This window comes from Pinus tabuliformis, chromosome 3_1, assembly GCF_031772625.1.
Source record: "Pinus tabuliformis cultivar Carrire ecotype Pingquan chromosome 3_1, CPIR1, whole genome shotgun sequence".
Lineage (NCBI taxonomy): Eukaryota > Viridiplantae > Streptophyta > Pinopsida > Pinales > Pinaceae > Pinus > Pinus tabuliformis.
The window spans coordinates 249907739-249916065 of NC_142301.1; positions in this window are offsets into that span (position 1 = coordinate 249907739).

Here is an 8327-nt window from a genome sequence, read left to right on the forward strand (position 1 = left end):
TCCCAAGATATCATGGTGAACTCCATATTATCTTGTTGTCTTATGTGTTTGTTTTTACTGCTTCTTTCACTATTGTTATATGCATTTATATATCAGTTTAAGTACCTTCCCATATCAGCACAAACAACATATTTTAAAGTAAATAATCAGCGGAAAACAAATACAAGCATACGCCCATATTTTCAAGCATTTCTTATCTCCACATTGGTTGATCAAATAGACTTGGGAAAATTTAAAGGTTTGGAAGTGGGAGAGGTTCTTGTAAGTTAGACAAGAAGCCTAAGAGCCCCATTTTCAGATAAAGTGGTATCAGAGCTTAAGATTGATTAACCCCACCTTGAAGGAAGGTTGTAACAGAATGGTTGATTGACAGGGCAAAGATTACTTGTCTGAAAGGTGTTTTGAGAGTCAAGGATTGATTGCCTCATTGATTGTATGCTTGGATGCAGACGGACTACTGTTTGAGTTTATAGAGGTGAAGGGAAAGCTATTGATAGCTCAGTCTAGGAAGGACAAGAAGGAAGAAGGGTTGAAGGCATTCTTCTTATCCCCAAAAGAACTCAAAAGCAACCCTTGAAGCATAGGAGGTTTGTTGTGAAAGGTTCCTTGAGTAAGCTCTTTATTAATCTTGTTTGAAGTTCTCTTGTTCATTGGCATAATGACAAATTCTACAAGTGAGTCATCGAATTCTTCTTTCTTCACAAGAGTCTTTGATGAAGACATGAAGCAATACTTGTCCATCATGATGGATATGGTGAGAGAAGTGTATGAGGATGGAAGGAATAGTAGCATACTTAGAGAGAAGTTGAATTTCGTGGAGGAAGAGAAGAAGATGCTTTTTGGAAAATTGCAGGAAATGGAGAGGCAACTTCATATTGCAAATATGAGCCTGAAAAGGATGCATGAGTTGGAGTCACAACTCTTTGTTGCAAAAGAAGCCTTGGCAAAGTATCAGCTTGAAGAAGAGGTAAACCATTCATGTTTGTCTTCAAATTCTTTTAAGAATGCTTATATTGGTTCTTTTGAAAAACATACCAGAGGCATAGGTTCCAAGCTAATGTCCAAGATGGGCTATGGAGGAAAAGGATTGGGCAAAAATGCACAAGGTATTGTTGAGCCAGTAATGATTGAGGAAAGGCCTAAGTATTTGGGTCTTGGTTATGGATAGTCTTATGGAGAGAGTTCCAAAGCTGCCATGAAGGCCATTGTAACAATTCCAAAAAGGAGTTTCATTGCAGGTCTTATACCTCAGAAGTGTGAGGATTGTATTTAGTAGGAATGCAATAGCTCGAAACATCATTCACAGGATGCAGGTGTTCAGAAGCACACACTTGAACCAAATATTTGTGGAAACTCTGACAGCCTTGAAGAAAGTGATAGTGTTCCAGAGGGAGCTACTTCTTCATTTGTCTCACCTCCTCATGAAGGAAATAAAGGTGAAAGAGGCAGGTATAAATCTGGTTCTAAACACATTCCTTTTGGTTTTGTAAAGCATGGAAAAAGAATTACATGTTCCTTTTGTGGTTTGGATAACCATTATGTTTCTAGATGTTAGAAGAGGATGGCCACATATAGGAAACTTTTGAAGGAAAAGAAGCAAGTAGCCAAAGGTCCACAGGACAAGGAAAATCATGTTGTCAAATGGATGCACGTGTGTTGCACTTACTACCATAAGCAAGGGCATCTTGTTGAAAGGTGTTGGATTTTGAATCAAGCACTGCTTCCACTAAAGCTGAAGGAGAAGGTGGAAAAAGAAAATGGCAGAGAGGGAAATAAAGATTCCATGATTGATGTGGTTCAGGATGATTCACATATTGATGTCGATGTGCAAACAAAGGAGGGACCTTTGAAATGGATTGGTAAGAAATGGTTAGAATTCTTTTCCAATTAAGACTGCATGTCCTTGATGCATCTGTTTGCATTTCTTTGTGGAATAAATGTAAGTTACAGGATGTTGCCAAGATGGTAAATAGAAAGAATTTGAGTAGGAAACTCACTTTATTACTGCAACAGTATGTTCATTTCAGCTTCGGAAGTACAGTGTACTTAAGCGAAAGTTGAAAAGATGGAAGGCATGCCTGAGCTACATGATGCTGGCTTGGGAGAAGTTAACTTGCTTTCTAAAATGGAGATAAGGATGAAGTGTTTCATCTTTTGGAAAAGAGTCCTAAAGGTCATTTTCCTACATGCTTGAATTGGAGGGTCATTTGTTGTAAAGGCATGTTTTATTGGCTTGTTATGTAGCTAATCATTTGTATGAAAATATAAGGCATGGAAGGGATCACAAGATGTGAAATCTGTTTCTTTGTTGAAGCAGGATTTAGCCCATGCAGTTGTTGTCTGTATGCCTACTGTTGTTAACAGTTGTTTTTGGTAGCTTTTCAAACAGGTACAAATGAAAATTTTGTGGAGCAGATGTACTTCACATTTGTTTGAGCCACCTTGGAGCAAGCATCAAGGTAAAGAAGTTCAAACTACCTTCTGTAAACTTCACAGCAGAAGTTCTGCATGAAGTGAAGGAGGAAAATAGTTCTTCCTGAGATGACCAACCCATCCAAGAAGGGAAGTGGGCAGAGATTTTGGTTTAGAGGCACTATGCAAAGGCAAGTGTAGGGAGGTTGAAAGAAGAGGGTGTTGTTACTCTCATTTACTACTCAGATCAGTATATCAGTCCTTTGGTGGACCTAAAGTTCTTTTAGTGGGAAGGCATGATCCACGTTGGATCCTTAAACTCTCTTAAAGCTACCTGAACTCGGTAAAAACTCATACCAAAGTTTAAAGTCTTGTGGATGTCGAAGCCTATCAGAAATAACCTTTGAGAAATCAAAATTTATGGTCAGAAGGGAGAAACGAGGACGCTCGGTCAAAGCGCGCTAACTAAGGCCCATGGAGACCATGCAGTGGCACAAACTAGCAATTGGAAAATTCAGATCAGAAAATGGAGGCCATTTCTGATCAGACATCGTTGGGTAAAACCTCTTGAGAAGGAAAAGCCCCGAGCACTTGGTCATAAGGGAAGCCATGGAACCATGGAAAAATTGCTAAAACTGAAGGCAGGTCTCGCGCTCCAAAACCAGTCGAATATCAGAGGCATTTCAGGCGATAAGCGAGTTTGTTAGAGGACCCAGTGATGCCATACAGTGATTGACGCATGTTCGACAGATGAGAGATAAAACCACTCTCATTGTGGGCTAAAATCCGAGCAAGTCATCCACACGATAAGAGCGATAACCGTGAGATCTGGAGGCCCTAGATCTAAAGGTGGAGATTGCACCCAATGGATGACCAGACCCGAGGGAGAAATAAGCCACGACGCATAAAGGTTTGAAGTCTGATTTGACCACTGACCTTGCAGATGAATCATTTCGCGGAGTAACCAAAGTAACGATCGTTCAAGGAAAACCTGGTGCTCAGTTCGTGAAGGGACAAGTGGCCACCTCTTTGTGAAACGTTACACAGTGGCGATGACGCAGAGACAGGGAATTCCAAGTGGACAGCAGCGGGTGATCCGAAGAGATGGAAGAGGAAGCGAACAGTCATGAGACAGATTAGCCTTAAGCCAAGAACAAAGGGAACAGAGAAGAAGGAGAGAAGAGTAGAAAAAGAGAGAGCAGCCAGGAAGTAGTAAACAGACTTGGAAGCAGAGAAACCAGAGTCAAGCTCACCGTAATAGGCAGAGCCACCAGAGGTTAGAGGCAGATCCGAAGAGCTCTAATAGACTTCTAAGAGCCATGAGGCTGCAGTGAAGTTACAACACAACAGGAGATCGAATGATCGAGCTGTGGCTAGTTGTCTGAGGTATGTCAAAGAGAGGAGAAGGAAGTTCCAGAGACAAAGGCATAATTCTGAGGGAGTCAGAGAAGCCAAAAGCTTGAGAAGCTTAGAGCACTAACGGAAAGAATGTAGTCCAGAGAAGCCTAGACCTGCCTGTAGAACAAGGATAGCTAGCGGTAAGATGGCATTCTAAGATGATTGGTTTAGCTGTAAACCAATGGATTTAAGTGTAGCACTTGTAAAAGAATTGAAGCCATAATCTCAGAGAGCCTAAACGAGTTGATTAGAGCTCAAGGAGACATAGCCCAAGATATCAGGGTGAACTCCATATCATCTTGTTGTCTTATGTGTTTGTTTTTACTGTTTCTTTCACTACTATTATATTCATTTATATATCAGTTTAATTACCTTCCCATATCAGCACAAACAATAGATTTTAAAGTAAATAATCAACCGAAAACAAATACAAGCATACGCCCATATTTTCAAGTCTTATTTCCGCATTGTTTGACCAAATAGACTTGGGAAAATTTAAAGCTTTTGAAATGGGAGAGGTTCTTGTAAGTTAGACAAGAAGCCTAAGAGCCCCATTTTCAGATCAATAATGCTAACAACGTTGATTGTAAAAGAAACATCTCAAAGGCAATACTAGTTTTACTAATTCAATTTATTACTGAAAATATGTATTCATTTCAAAGAATTTTATGTCATTCCACAATCAATTATTAATTCCATCTATCCACTCACTAAAAGTAAATTTTTATCATATGTTTTTCTTCCATCATTCAAATTTAATCAAATATTAATCTATAGACTAATATTTCTCTTATTGAATGCCAATGTATTAGTTTACATTTTTATCTTAGGTCAAGTGGTGAATATAACAAGAGGATTTATTTAAGTTACATATAAAATATTACTTTATTTATTTGATTTTTTTTTTAAATTAGATATTAGGTAATTAATGTATAAAGACCTTGTAGCATTCCAAAATTCTATATACACAGATCATACATTTCTATACTTATTTTTAAATATGAGGAGCCTACCATTCCTTCTTGTACAACAATCAATCTTACATTGTGTGTAATACATTATTTTCAAATAATTCTTTAAATTAAAGTTCAAAATTATATATAAATGTAAATTATTTACTATCAAATTACCACAACACATTAAGTGTCTCAATATGTATAATACATACACCATTCTTATTAATATATAATACAACACTGCAACTTTTTTTTTCTTGTTTTTTCTTATAATCGTATTAACAAACTTATTTATTCAATCCGGTAAAACATAGAGTATAAATGTGATACTAACGAACTTATTTGTTCAACTCAGCAAAACATAGAGTATGAATGTGATACTAACATGTTAATACATATGGGATGCAAATATATTATTTATTTACGCATATAATTATGGTTTCCATTAGATATATATTTTTTTAATTTTATTAATTAAACAAACACATAATATATATCTAATATATCTATAAAAATTATATTAATAGTTACTTGTTAACCTTCTACTTTAATAATTTTTATTATAATTCTTAAATGTACAATTAGTAACTTGTATCTATATAAAGTTAAATTATATAAAAAGTTGTATCTATATAACGTGGCCTTGCATATCTTGAAGTTGGGCAGTTTCCTTTTTACTCTCCTTTTACAAACTATCTTTTTACTGTCCCCTTCAATTAGTCGTTATTTTTGAAAGTTTAGAAATTTAAAAATAAAACAATGATCCGATGATATTTGTCTTGTTCCTCTCCATTTTTAAAATATTTTTATGCCTCCCATCACTAAGTTGGATTACAAGGTTTTCCTTCTTAACAATACAAATTTGTGTTGATTGACAAATTGTTTTTGTTTGATTGAATGACATCACCCATATTAAAATAATGGGAATCTCGCAATTCATAAAATATTATGAATTATAATTATTTTGAGAGAATTATTATAATTCTTAAAATGTGTAATCAGTAATTTATATCCATATAAAGAAAAATTATTAGTGTCATTTCGTGTACGGAAATAACAAATCATAATGAATTGAATATCAAACTACATGGTGAATTTCTCTTCTGTTGTACCTAGAACCCTCGTGATGCAAGCAAATGGATGCACTGGATTAATCACCGCTTTGGAGGTCGTATTTTGTAAATTACTTATCCTAACTCCGTAATGAATGGAGGGAATATAGGGGATTGCAATTTTCCATCGTAAGTGAAACACCATTATTCAAAAGAGTTAACACATATAAGTTAAGTTTGCATGGCCAGATTGACTAATATTTCACTCACCACGTGGAGAAACTACCAGATGAGTAGGGGAAGAAAATTGCTTGAACGGTTCAGTCATCACTATACAAGTTACCGTTAGGGCTTTTGAAGCTCTCCGAGTGGAAATCTTGACTCTATTAGGTAATAGGGTGATTTTTTATACAATTAATACAATGGCATAAAGGTTTGGTCAACTCGAGTTATAACCTATTCCTTGAGTGATGTCAATAGTGGCTCTGATACCAAGTGTAAGGTCTATAATCTTCCTATGTGTAAGGTCCATAAAGTTCTAGTATATATATATATATATATATATATATATATATATATATATATATATATATATATATATATATATATATATAATATCACAGCAAAATGCAACCAGAAAAGAAACACATTGGAAATTCAAATTTATTCAGCACTGTCTAACACTTTCCTGAAACTCATTTCAGAAAACATATCATAACATTTACCCACATTTAACTAAGATCAATAGTATTGAAACACATATGTACCATTCACCAGAAGGCGAGACTCTGCTTGCTTTGTTGTTACTGGTATTCCCTTATTGCTGGTCACCTCCACGAGTGAATGACGATGTACTTGATCTGAATGCCAGGACCCACTAGCTAACCTCCCAGCCTACTCCTTGGTTACTCTTCTTCCCTGCGGAACCCCGAGCTGCAACGTGGTTGTACAATGGAAGAATACACTAGCTGGTAGAGGAGAGCACTCCTTGGCTCAAGAGTCCCCTCTCTAAATTCCTCTACCTCACCAAACTCACTATAGTTTCGTAATAACTACTCTGACATAACCTCATCCATCCAACCATAGGGTTCCTCCCCAAAATGTCCCTTCTCCCATGGCTTGCCCCTTCTTTTATAGGAGTCCTCATAGGTGACACTTGGCATGTCATGCATAATTAATTATTTTTTTATAATTCAATAGCTTGATTATTCACACACCCATGTGTCACTCTCTCATCAAGGGTCTCCCAAAATTATTTACTTAATTTTTATTTAAAACTAATATTTTCCTCACCTCAACAAGATTCCTATTTCTTCTCCTAGTTGCCTCTTTATCCCCCTCTTTTTATTCCTTAATTTGTGTTCATTACTTAAAGTCAATTAATGAATTAAGATTTGATCCCCTATCTACTCACTAATTTAACTCAGGTCATCTCTTAGATGGATATTCTTATGTTGGTAGTTGCTACATGGAGGTTCTCTACATTTCTCGAAATTTAATTTATTATTCTTACTTTAATTCACCTTCCTCTTTTCTTAATTAGGTTTAATTAGTTTAGGATTAATCTTTATCCTTACATTTATGTCCTTCTTTCCCCTTTTACCTAATTAAACCACATAATCTACCTAGTATTTTCCAACATGGGTAGGGTAGAGTTTTTAAGGTAATCTATTTTATTTCTTCCTATGATCCTCTTAACCCAAGTTTTATTTTTGATTTAATTACCTCAGTTTCTAACATCATTTACCCTTGATGTAAATTTACCTAGTTTTCATTCCTTGATTATATTTATTATTTAATTTATTTTTAATGATTCAAAGGGTGCCAAGTTTGGTCGTGCCCTTCAAGAACTTCCCTTGAAGTTCCAAGGGTGCCACGCCTGATAGTTTATTTGTGATACCAAGCGTGCCAAGTTGGTCGTGCCCTTCAAGAAATTCCCTTGAAGCTCCAAGGGTGCTGCACCACTTGCCCTTCAAGCATTCAGTGACTAGAAGGGGAAAGTATAGATGCAACGTCATAGACCAGTATCATCTCTTATGTTGCTTGCTATAGTGATACTAATGGTGTTGGGGATCAAGGAATCTGCCTTGATGGGCGCCCTCCGGTAAAATCCTCATGAGCGACCCAACTTTGGGACCTGCCCTCATGGCATCATGATCTTCAAGGCGAAGGTGTTTCAACCCTTCCAGCCCAAGTCATGGAAGGAGCGCTAGTGGGTGAGATCAGGGACACTGTCCCACCCCTCCCATGTAGTTCCATCCACTTGTACAACCCCATCACCCATATGTGAGTCATTCAATCAAGCAACTAATCTGTGCCTGCAATCATTAACATATCATCAGAATATAGTTAAACATATATGGCAGGTTTCAAAATTGACATAAAATTTCAAAGATAAAACAATATGAATTTTCATCAAACCAGGTGTCATCAAATCGTCATATGCGAGTGCCTCTTATGGTTTCTTGCCATACTCAATAATCATTAGTAACAAGGTTTCTCAACATTA